A 10,390-nucleotide genomic window follows, 5' to 3' on the forward strand; every position below is an offset into this window, starting at 1 on the left:
ATCCCCCCAAAAAATATTCCAATACAAATATTAAATGAGCAGAAATAACGCAACATTTAAGTAATTAGTTTGTCATAACTAACTATAACTTAGTCATAGAAGTTATTTATTCAACTTTCTTTCTACAACTTAAATCCAATCATATTGTAAAAAAAAATAAAAAAAATATCCCACTACTGCAAAGAAAAAGTACCCATGATAAATAGTGATCCACAAAAAATATTATTCCATTGATCCTATATTGAACGATACAACCAAGCTTCGGAACATTCTCCATGGACATAGATCCCGCTCACAGTAAGGACACACATTTTCAGCGCATTAAATATAAAAAAGAAAGAAAAAAAAGTCAATTATATGTTTTTTTAAACACAGATACAAATTATTTTAACAATAAAATTATGCATTGGTCTCATATTGTATTTTTATTTCAGTTGGCAAGCGTGCTCCTACCTTAGCTACCTTCACTTGTGTCTGCAACTGGAAAAATACAAAAATTCCGACTCCCTATTTTGTCAAGTATCCAACAATGACACTATTTGTAGGAAGAAGATTTTAAAGAACAAGGAAAAGTATTACATGTGGTTTGAGAGTAAATCAAAAGCTAAGCAGTTAAAGCAGGCCAAAACTCATTTCCTCATTGGTCTGCCACCTCAATTAGACCATTTCCTCCCAGTTTCAAAACACAGTCCGTATGTAAGCCCGTTCCCCTCATACACTTGAAACGTCCTTCAGTGCTGCAAAATTCCTCTAATTCTTGGTGTCATTTTTCAGACATTTCCCTGTGGTTTGGTGTGTGCTTTGGACAGTGTTCTGTCTCTGACTCAGGAAACTCCTCCAAAAAATCAGAGACAGAAGTATGTAGAAAAATAAATTACACAAAGACAATCAAACCATTCCACCATGGCTAAATGAGAACAGAACCAGATCAAAATAAGGACTACTAGACCGATATTGTCCCTCAAAAGCGTTGCACGTCTGAAATATGGACCTACTGCTACTAACTCGAAGCCACATAAACAAACTTTCACGTGACAAAGAATGGGGCCAGAGAGGTATGCGATAATGGTGCACACACTTAGGCAACAATGCTTTGAAATCAGTCATGTCAAATTAAATATTGTGTAAGTGCAAATCATGTCATTAATCCACATCTGCTGCCACTAAACTTAAAAGGACTCCCTCTGATCTGAATCATCATTACCTAAACCCCAGCATCTACAGCCAATCATTAATCACTGCTAGTGCAACCTCTGCAGCTCAGTGAGTGAATCCTGGAGTTTCTGAACTTTCACATGAGCATGTCCTGTCCATATACTGAGAATGAAAAAAACTTGATCTGCAGGTTAAAAACACCGGCAACCCAGGTTCAGTTGTGATTGTGATTTGTGATTTGTAGTAGTACTAGATTGTAGTTTCTTTAAGTATGATCACTTCTTGTAATGATATTCTTGCCTCTTTTAGCTTCTACCAGGCATAGTCCAGAGTCAAAATAAATCATGATACAAATAATAATGATAGTAGCCTAGTTTTACCACAATGAAATTTTAATAAAATAGATTACATAAGCCAGTAGACTAAACCACAACTAGACTGGGCCTAAAGAAGTATTGAATCAAGTGAGGAATAAAGAAGGAATAAAGAAGGAATAACAAGGTCTAAACTAGGACTAAACTTTGGTCTTTAAAGATGGACTACACCAGATCTAAACTAGGACTAAACTTTGGTCTTTAAAGATGGACTACACCAGATCTAAACTAGGACTAAACTTGGGTCTTTAAAGATGGACTACACCAGGTCTAAAACAGGACTAAGCAGGTCTTTAAAGATGGACTACGCCAGGTCTAAACTAGAACTAAACGGGTCTTTAAAGATGAACTACGCCAGGTCTAAACTAGGACTAAATGGGTCTTTAAAGATGGACTACACCAGGTCTAAAATAGGACTAAACTTGGGTCTTTAAAAATGGTCTAAAATAGAACAAAATATAGACTATTCCATTTCTAAACTTAAAAAAAATAAGTCTGAATTAAACCAAGTCTGCACACGTCTGCAACCTGATACAATTGGATTAAACCATGACCAGCCAAATTTCCTGAGAAAATTTGAGCTCAGATTGGCAGATAGGGCTGAATTCTCTAGGGTTGGTAGGCAGATTGGAGGGTTTATCGGGGCAGATTCCGTGGCGTCAGTGGAGTGTTTCACAAACTTCCCGTCGCCACAGCACGACTCTGGCCTCTGCGTATGGTCCGTATGAACTCAGCGAGCAGGCAGCTTTGTAATGAAGGGTTAGTCTAATGGAAGTATTGTTATTATAGGCCCATTATGGTTCCATGCCCTGCCTGTGTATGTGTATAATGAGAAGAGATAGCGTACAGGCCGCTCAGATGGTTCCATTACTTGTGGTTAGATGCAGCCAAGGCAAAAACCTATTCAAATTGTTAATATGTGCTCAACTGGTTTAAAAATGATAATACACACTCAAAGCGCTTTACATCAAGAAACCGCTCAACCATTCACACGCACATAAATTCACCAGTGTATACAGATACTGGGGGCAAGGCGGGTAAAGGACACAATGGCAGCATTCATCTGTGGTAACTGCGATTGAACTGCCAACCTGTGGACCAGTGGATCTGACTGCTCTACTAATGATGCTTTTTTGAGATCAGGATTTGAACCGTTGACCTTTGGATCAGAGGGTGAGCACTCGTTATATCATAGAGCAAGGGTTTATTCTGTATTCAAGATAAAGATTCAATGTCAAATCATTATGCAAGACTAAACTTGCAAGAGGCAACCAGGTTCCTCTGCGTGTTTGTGGGTATTGAAAGAAGCAGAGATAGTGGTGGAATAACCAGGAATAAGAATGGCTGCAGTAACCTGTGCAGTAACTAAAATTGTGGGTTTAAATATCTACTCAAAAGTACAATTTACCAAAAACTATTACATTAACTTGAGTATTTGCAATTAGTTACTTTCCATCCCTGGTGAAGGTAAAGTTTTAACCAAATGAAACACAAAGCCCTCACAGAGCTTAATCTACTGCAACACCATTTGTAAATCCCATCTGCAGGAGACTCAAGTGAGATCAAAGTAGTGCAACACAAGAAATATAACTTAATTCAAGTTCATTGCACACATACAGCAGCAACCTGAAAGTGATTTGAAACCTGCAGAACAAGTCGGAATAGTTCTAAAAATAGTTCACTGCACCTAGTTTTTAGGGATAGGGCAAAATACCACATTATATACATGTTAGCATGCTAGTTGCTGTTAGCTTTCCAGGTTCTAAACTTGTTAAGGTGTATAATTAGGAATGTATAGAGTAAGTGAGGAATAACTTCGGACAAAAGCAAAATGTTTTTGAGAGAAAACAATGCACAAAAAAGATAAACATGAAAAAAGTCCATGTTTTATTTCAGTGTGTAACAATTATACAGCACATGAAGTGTGATTTTACAATTTGCACAATCATTATAATTGGGAGCTGAGAGTACTACTCACTCTGCCACACACTAAGATAAGATAAGATAAGATATGTCTTTATTAGTCCCACAGTGGGGAAATTCTAATATTGCACCGCACAGTTAAAGAACAGAAGGAAAATGGTACATGCAATAAAACAAGATAATAGATAAATTTAAAAAAAATAATAATAATATACTTAAAAAATAAACTAAAAATAGACTCTAATGTAACATCTCCGTAAAGTGACTTGAGTATTGTACATAGGTATGGTTGAGTGTTTACAGTGTTCACTGTACAGTCTGACAGCAGCAGGAAGGAAAGACCTGCGAAACCTCTCCTTCACACAGCGAGGGTGAATCAGTCTGATACTGAAGCTGCTCTCCAGGGCAGACAGAGCATCCTGCAGGGGGTGAGACTCATGGCCCAGCATAGAAAAGACCTTAGCCAGGACCCTCCTGTCCCCCACCTCCTGCACTGAGTCCAGAGGACAGCCCAGGACGGAGCTGGACTTCTTGATGACCTTGTCCAGCTTCTTCCTCTCCCTCTCTGTGATGCTGCTGTTTTTCGGTCTTCAGGAGTGGCCCTCTCACTCCAAAAGACCTGAGTCTCCTCAGGAGATAGAGCCTGCTCTGGCCCTTCCTGTACAGTGCATCCTGTACAGTGCATCCTGTACAGTGCATCCTGTACAATGCATCTTGCTTTAATTGAGCTGGAAATGTCCCTTAAGCCCATGCAACCAAGGGCAGTGCTACCGTTAGGCAAGAGTAGGCACCCGACTAGGGCCCCATACCCTGGAGAGGCTACCAGTCAATTGCCCTTCAGGCCTCAGACCCATTCATATCACAATAAACGAGTAGTTGTCAAATACGTTTTATCTGTCAAAGTATCCACCCATTTCATGTTAGAATGGACTGGTCCAAGAGTGCGCACTGAGTAGGAGGGGCCATGCTGTTGCTCTGGTAGTATCAAAAATGTTTACAAAATGGACAGACATCGATCTATTGAACGATTCCAGTCAGACTTTTTCTTGCTCTTTGTTGAGGCATGAGGATGCCTGTGTAGTGAGGTAAGCAAAAGTATCTCTCATGACTTTACTTTTCTAGCTTTATTTTCACTTAAGACACAGCTACCCATCAAAAGGTCTGTTCACAAAATCAATGTTCTGATCCACTTTTAGATAAACAGCAGTGAACGAGCAGTGAATGCATTAAATGCATATTATGTGCATATTATTTGTCTGTGCCTATATAATAACTGGATCAGGAGGCAGGAAGATGACAAGCTGCAGAACCTTACACACAGAAATGTACTCCCACTGAAAAGGTCTAGACTGAAAACTATGACTTAAGTCACTTAATATAATTTATTTCAGGTTCAGACTGTGTACGTTCTCATATTTAATCTGCCAGACTTTGGGCCAAACTTTCAGTCCTCACATTGACAGTCACAGACTTGAGCTCATTCATTTGAATCTGACTCGCTCCTCTCTCTCTCTCTTTGTGCATCTTTACTTGCAGCAGCAGCGCCGTGACCAGCGCGGGGCAGAGGTGTACACACTCTCTCCTCAGACTGTGTTTAGCACAAGTGAGACTGAAGGGGAAATGGACGGAGCAAATGCCAAAGCATTGCCAAGCAGTTCTCCCATATATACTGACATGCAAATTAGCCATGTGCATCTGTGAAGAGGGATTATGTGCTCAGATCCACCAGAATCTCCTTCCCCAGTAAAGGATGAGAACTGCAGAGTGAAAACCTAACAGCCCTTGAGTTTATTTCATAGAAGAGTCCTCAAAGTTGAAGTCTTTCTTGATTTATCTCAGAGCTATTTCAAATTTGTCCTGGTTTTGTGATCCGAATTTATCTCTCTCTGACTCAATATGAAAAAGTAAAAGAATAGGCCTGGGTTAAAACATGATCTAAACATGACAAGGTAGAGCTGCATGTGTCCTTTGTTCAAAGGACTTCCGTAGAAAAAGTAGTCAGGCATTTTAAAATTATAAAGCTATTACTTTTGCCAAAATGATTTCTGTGAGTGACCTGTTACTGTAAGCTAAGAAACCATGTATGCATGTGAAGAACAATGGGGTGGAAACCAGATGATTGAATATATATATATATATATATATATATATATATATATATATATATATATATATATATATATATATATATATATATATATATATATATATATATCAAGGGCATATAAAGGGCTCCAAACTCAAAGGGGCCCCCAGATTTCTAACTCCGCCACTGTATGAAACTGTAATTTCAGATCTGAGTTTGTCCTTTCATCAGATAAAGCAGTGCCTTCAAACAGAATCTCTGGAAACAGGATGAAGCAACACTCAGATGACAGTTGGAGATAATTTAGTTTGAAACTATGAAGGTACAATTGTTCCAAAATGTTTGAATGTGTACATTTGTCTTTTTGCTAACAAATTTTGTTTTACACCTACATTTTAAATAGGTACAACTTAGTGTACAAATCTGAGACATTTGTTGTGCCGAATTTGTAAGTGTAATAAAATAAAATAGTTGTATTTACCAGTGTACAAATCAACATTTGCACAAATGTTTTGGAACAATTGTACCTTCATAGAAACTCACTATATGAACAACAAGAGCATGTACAGCCAGCAAAGCTTTTTTAAGCAGACTGAAATATGAACTGACAAACTAACAAGAATCCCATTTCAGAACATGTTCGTAGAGATCTAAACCACAGGGTCAGCTGTTTTTATGCAGAATAAAACAGGATATTTTGTCGTCTGTGGAGGAAACTCTGGTACCTTTGCGATTTGCTAATTGAGATTTAATTTCGATTGTGGGTAATCTTGCAGCCCTACTGACATGTTAGCCATATAGTTGGGTTATTTTCAAGAATTTAAATTGAAGCCAACTAGGCCTATTGTACTTGAATAATGCAATAAATGTTTTTGTTTTACTATCTATCATTATATGTTAATATGAAAATACGCCTACTTAATTTTGTAATAACTTGTATAATTATGTTCATCCAATAGACTACTCTCTTTGACACTTAACAGCACATTAAGTAACTTTATTACATTAAATACGATGCTCTATCTCCATGGAGACAAGCGGGAAAGGGTACATCCAGGCCAAGCTACAGGTTTGTGCAGAGGAGACTCCACTCACAGAAAGAATGCCTGTTTTTTCAAGATATTTTTGTTGTTATTTTCACTAAAACACCTAAAAAAGAAGGTAAGCCAGTTTAATGCTCTACTGTGGAGCATTCCAGGCAAAGCAATAACATCTCAATGGAGACAAGCAAGTGGCAAACCTCTCACCAGAAAAGTTGCATGTTGCCTCTTTAAGTTATTTTAAAATTGCCTAGTGTATTTTGACCATTTGTGGTTTTCCTGTTGTTTTCCTCTCTTCTTATAGCCTATAATTACTAGTAGCCTATCTTAAATGCATGGCCTTGTACACTGCATGGCGATCTGCAAACAGATTTTTTCCTAGCTTTAATTGTAACTGTAAAGGACTAGAGGACTAATAAACTAATAAATGGATTAAATAAGACTAACTCTAAACTAAAACACTAAATTACATTTATGACATAGCCAGGTTTATAATTTAGGTTTAAAAGCATGATTACAGCTGAACTATGTAACTTTTCTAGTGGAGGGTCTGCCCCCTTCATGTCTCCATGCAGATGTTACTGTTTTACCTGGAATGTTCTCCAATATGGCATTAAACATAGCTAGGATTTTTTTTTTTTTTTGGGTCTATGTATGGCTCAAAAATACCTTGAAGAACATGTATTCTTACTGTGAGCAAGCTTGCCTCTCCACAGATTTGACCTGTAACGTAGCCTTGTGGATTGAATTGTGGTTGAATGCCTTACTATGGCACATTCCAGTCAAGATAACAGAATAAGCAGGTAACACCCTCCACCAGAAAGTTACATAATGCATCTTAAAAACTCTGACTAAACTACAAATAAACCATACTCAACCAGACCTGGACTTAACTGGGACTAACTTATTATTTGTTATGTTTTCATTTCTTTGCATTGTATTTTAATGTCTGTCTTATTCTGTAAATCACTTTGAAATAGCCTACTCTGTGTACAATTGTGCTATATAAATAAACTTGCCTTGCCTAAATCAGTACAAACCCTAATAACTGAACAACTAGGATGTAATAACATGATATAAACAAAGAAATCGTTTTTATACCAGTTGAAAAGAGTCTGACAGCACTTTTCTGTATCTTTCTAATCTAAAATAAACTAGTAGAGTATTCTTGTCATCATCTTGGGCTCGTTCGCAGCGGGAATTACGGCGCTGGTTGCGTGGTTACGTTCCCTCGTGCCTCCCCCGCCCACCTCAACGTCCGTTTAATTTTACAAAACAAGACAGACTCGGACAAAAACACGAATACCACGAACAAAACGAAATAACCCGAAATACCTAACGCTACAAAACACTTCCATTACTTCGCCAGAATGTTAAAAGTACAGCCAGTCGAGTTCATTGAGTCAGTTGAAGTTACTTACCGTATAAACGTCCGTCTCCAGGTAAGAACAGTAGCAGCTCTGTTCACGCCAAGAATCGGGGCTTTGACAGCGGTTTTGCTAGCTTTGCTCCCTCTTCTCTCCTCTTCTCTCCGCAGTGTCGCCGGGGCTCCACCTCTCTGCACCGGAGTCAAAACACTGGCACGCAGGCTACACGAGGAGGAGGAGGAGGAGCTGCCAGCTTTCAGGGGCTGTTCCCGCGTTTACGCATTGTTTATGGGCCAAATTACACCGAGATTGAGGCCACGTGTTCAGCTCCTGTAATACATTTTATGCTTTTGTCTGCTACCTATTTATTATCTATGGCACCTGTGGATTAATTATATGTATTTTATATCTTTTTACAGTTTGTGCTACGTGGTTCCTCTATAACCACAACTATCCAACATGACTGATTGACTGAAGAAAAACTCACTCTGATTGTAGCCTAAAAGAGAAAACTTTGAGCAGGTAATAAAAGACATACCATATAGAACATATCGTATACAAATATGAATCATGAACTATAATCATTTATTTATTTTTTTTCCTTTCAGCCCCTACAACCACTCTATCAGTTGAGAATGGTGTGAGCTTGGGTTCTGTTTAGTTACAAGATGACTTGTACCTGCCTTCTTTAATGAAAAATAATGATTTGGCAAATTAACCCTCAGGAGTGGGGTCAAAAATGACCCCAATTAAAATCAATGCGTTTTTGCAATAACCTCTGTGTTATTCTTGAAAATCTTTAAAACGAAGAGTTGGAATATTTTCATGTTCCAGGTACTCCTCATAAAACATGTTTGTGACATGAGGCCATTTGAATTTTTATTTATTTTTTCATTAATTTTAAGAAATTGCTGTTTTTGTGTCACTACCCCCACTTCCAAAAATGACCCCAATTGAAATCAATGTGTTTTTGCAATAAACTAAACACATTTCTCTCATGTTGGTTAAGATGATATATTTTTGCTCAAACAAAAGAGTAATTTCCCTTTTGACATGTACATTTTCTTTTTACTTTTCATTCACATTTTAGCAGTTAATAATGAATCAATCAGGTGACAAAACATGTTTGTGTGTCCCTATGTCTGAAGGACGAACAGAGAACATTCCACAGGTCCAGAGACCATAACACTGTCCACACATATGTACACACACAAACATCTTATCTCACTGTGTGCACCGTCACAAGCTACTTGCTTCTGGCTGTAACCATTGCACACAGGGGTACTGCATTTCCAACAGCAATCAGTGGCTTTGTAATCTTTGTTTCGTGGACACAACTGGGACCACTTTCTCTTCTGCTGGCCCTGTGTGCTTCTTTCCTGTGGCCAGATCGCAGCAGTTTTTGTCACACCACACCTTCCCATTGCTTCAGTGATGTAGGTTGGTAGAGTCGCTGTACCTTCCAGTCGACTTTTCATGTGAGGTGTCACAAGCTCCTTTGAGACGTCTGTGAGGAGTGTCGTCATCAGTTGGTGATGTCTATGCAAGATTCAGGGTGCTGAGCCCTGAAAAATGAATAGGCATTCAGAGCACCATGGGCCACCTCTGCGTCTACCATTTGCAGGTGTAGTTGCCAACCGTCTGGTCCATAGTATTTACTCCTCCTTTGGTCTGGTAGTAAAAGCGGATCACTTCTGTTTAGTTTTTTTTTTTTTTTCCTTTGGGCTGTTTTCATCCACCATCTTGCTGTATTTATATTGGAAATCATGTGCCACTTATTATTTATGCAAAGTACATACATGTTTATTTTGTGTTAATCTTTTGACTAGTTTTTGTGTAAAAAAAAAAAAAAAAAGGATTAACACTAACCCATCTAGTTTCTGTTACCAGGTAATGCCCTGGTAAAAGTTTACCAACTGGGCTACACAAGTAAAACTTGGAGCCAGCTTTAATGGGCCTTTTCTTCCTCCAAATAAACTTTTTGCCTTTTTACACAAGAACACAGGGAAATGACAAAGCCCAACATGTAAATTTTTACACCAAGAAATATAAGTATGACACCAGACAATTTTTTTTGTTTGAATATGTCAAATATAATTGTTTTCTTACATATTAATTTAAAATAAATAATTTTACATAGATAAAATCATCCTTATGTCGATATTATGGGTTGAGAAGCAACAATGAGATAGTGTGGCTCAAAGCGTTTCCGCTTTTGAGAAGCTAAGTCACAGTCAATTGCAATTGTGGCTTCATTTATTTTGCCCTGAGAATGGGTTTGTCCCCATGTAAAAGCACACTGTTTATTAATTGTTCAAGTTCTTAGACTAAATCTTTCTGGCAATGCTCTGATAATAGTGTTCAACTCACTACTGGTGTACAGCCAGATTAATTTTAATTAATTTTTGGCTTTTCAATACAATAAAGAAAAAACTCATTGAGATA

General features: G+C 38.0%; 1 protein-coding gene across 1 annotated transcript in view; it reads right to left on the reverse strand.

Moving 5' to 3' along the window:
• mylka (myosin, light chain kinase a) overlaps positions 1 to 8,118 on the reverse strand; it is a 101,727-nt gene extending 93,609 nt beyond the window's left edge. Inside the window, exon 1 of the mRNA XM_033986436.2 lies at positions 8,000 to 8,118. The gene's annotated coding sequence lies outside the window, so the exon portion shown is untranslated. The remainder of the gene's footprint in view (positions 1 to 7,999) is intronic.
• Positions 8,119 to 10,390: the final 2,272 nt, after the last annotated feature.

The sequence above is a fragment of the Periophthalmus magnuspinnatus genome, chromosome 21 (genome assembly GCF_009829125.3).
Source record: "Periophthalmus magnuspinnatus isolate fPerMag1 chromosome 21, fPerMag1.2.pri, whole genome shotgun sequence".
NCBI lineage: Eukaryota > Metazoa > Chordata > Actinopteri > Gobiiformes > Gobiidae > Periophthalmus > Periophthalmus magnuspinnatus.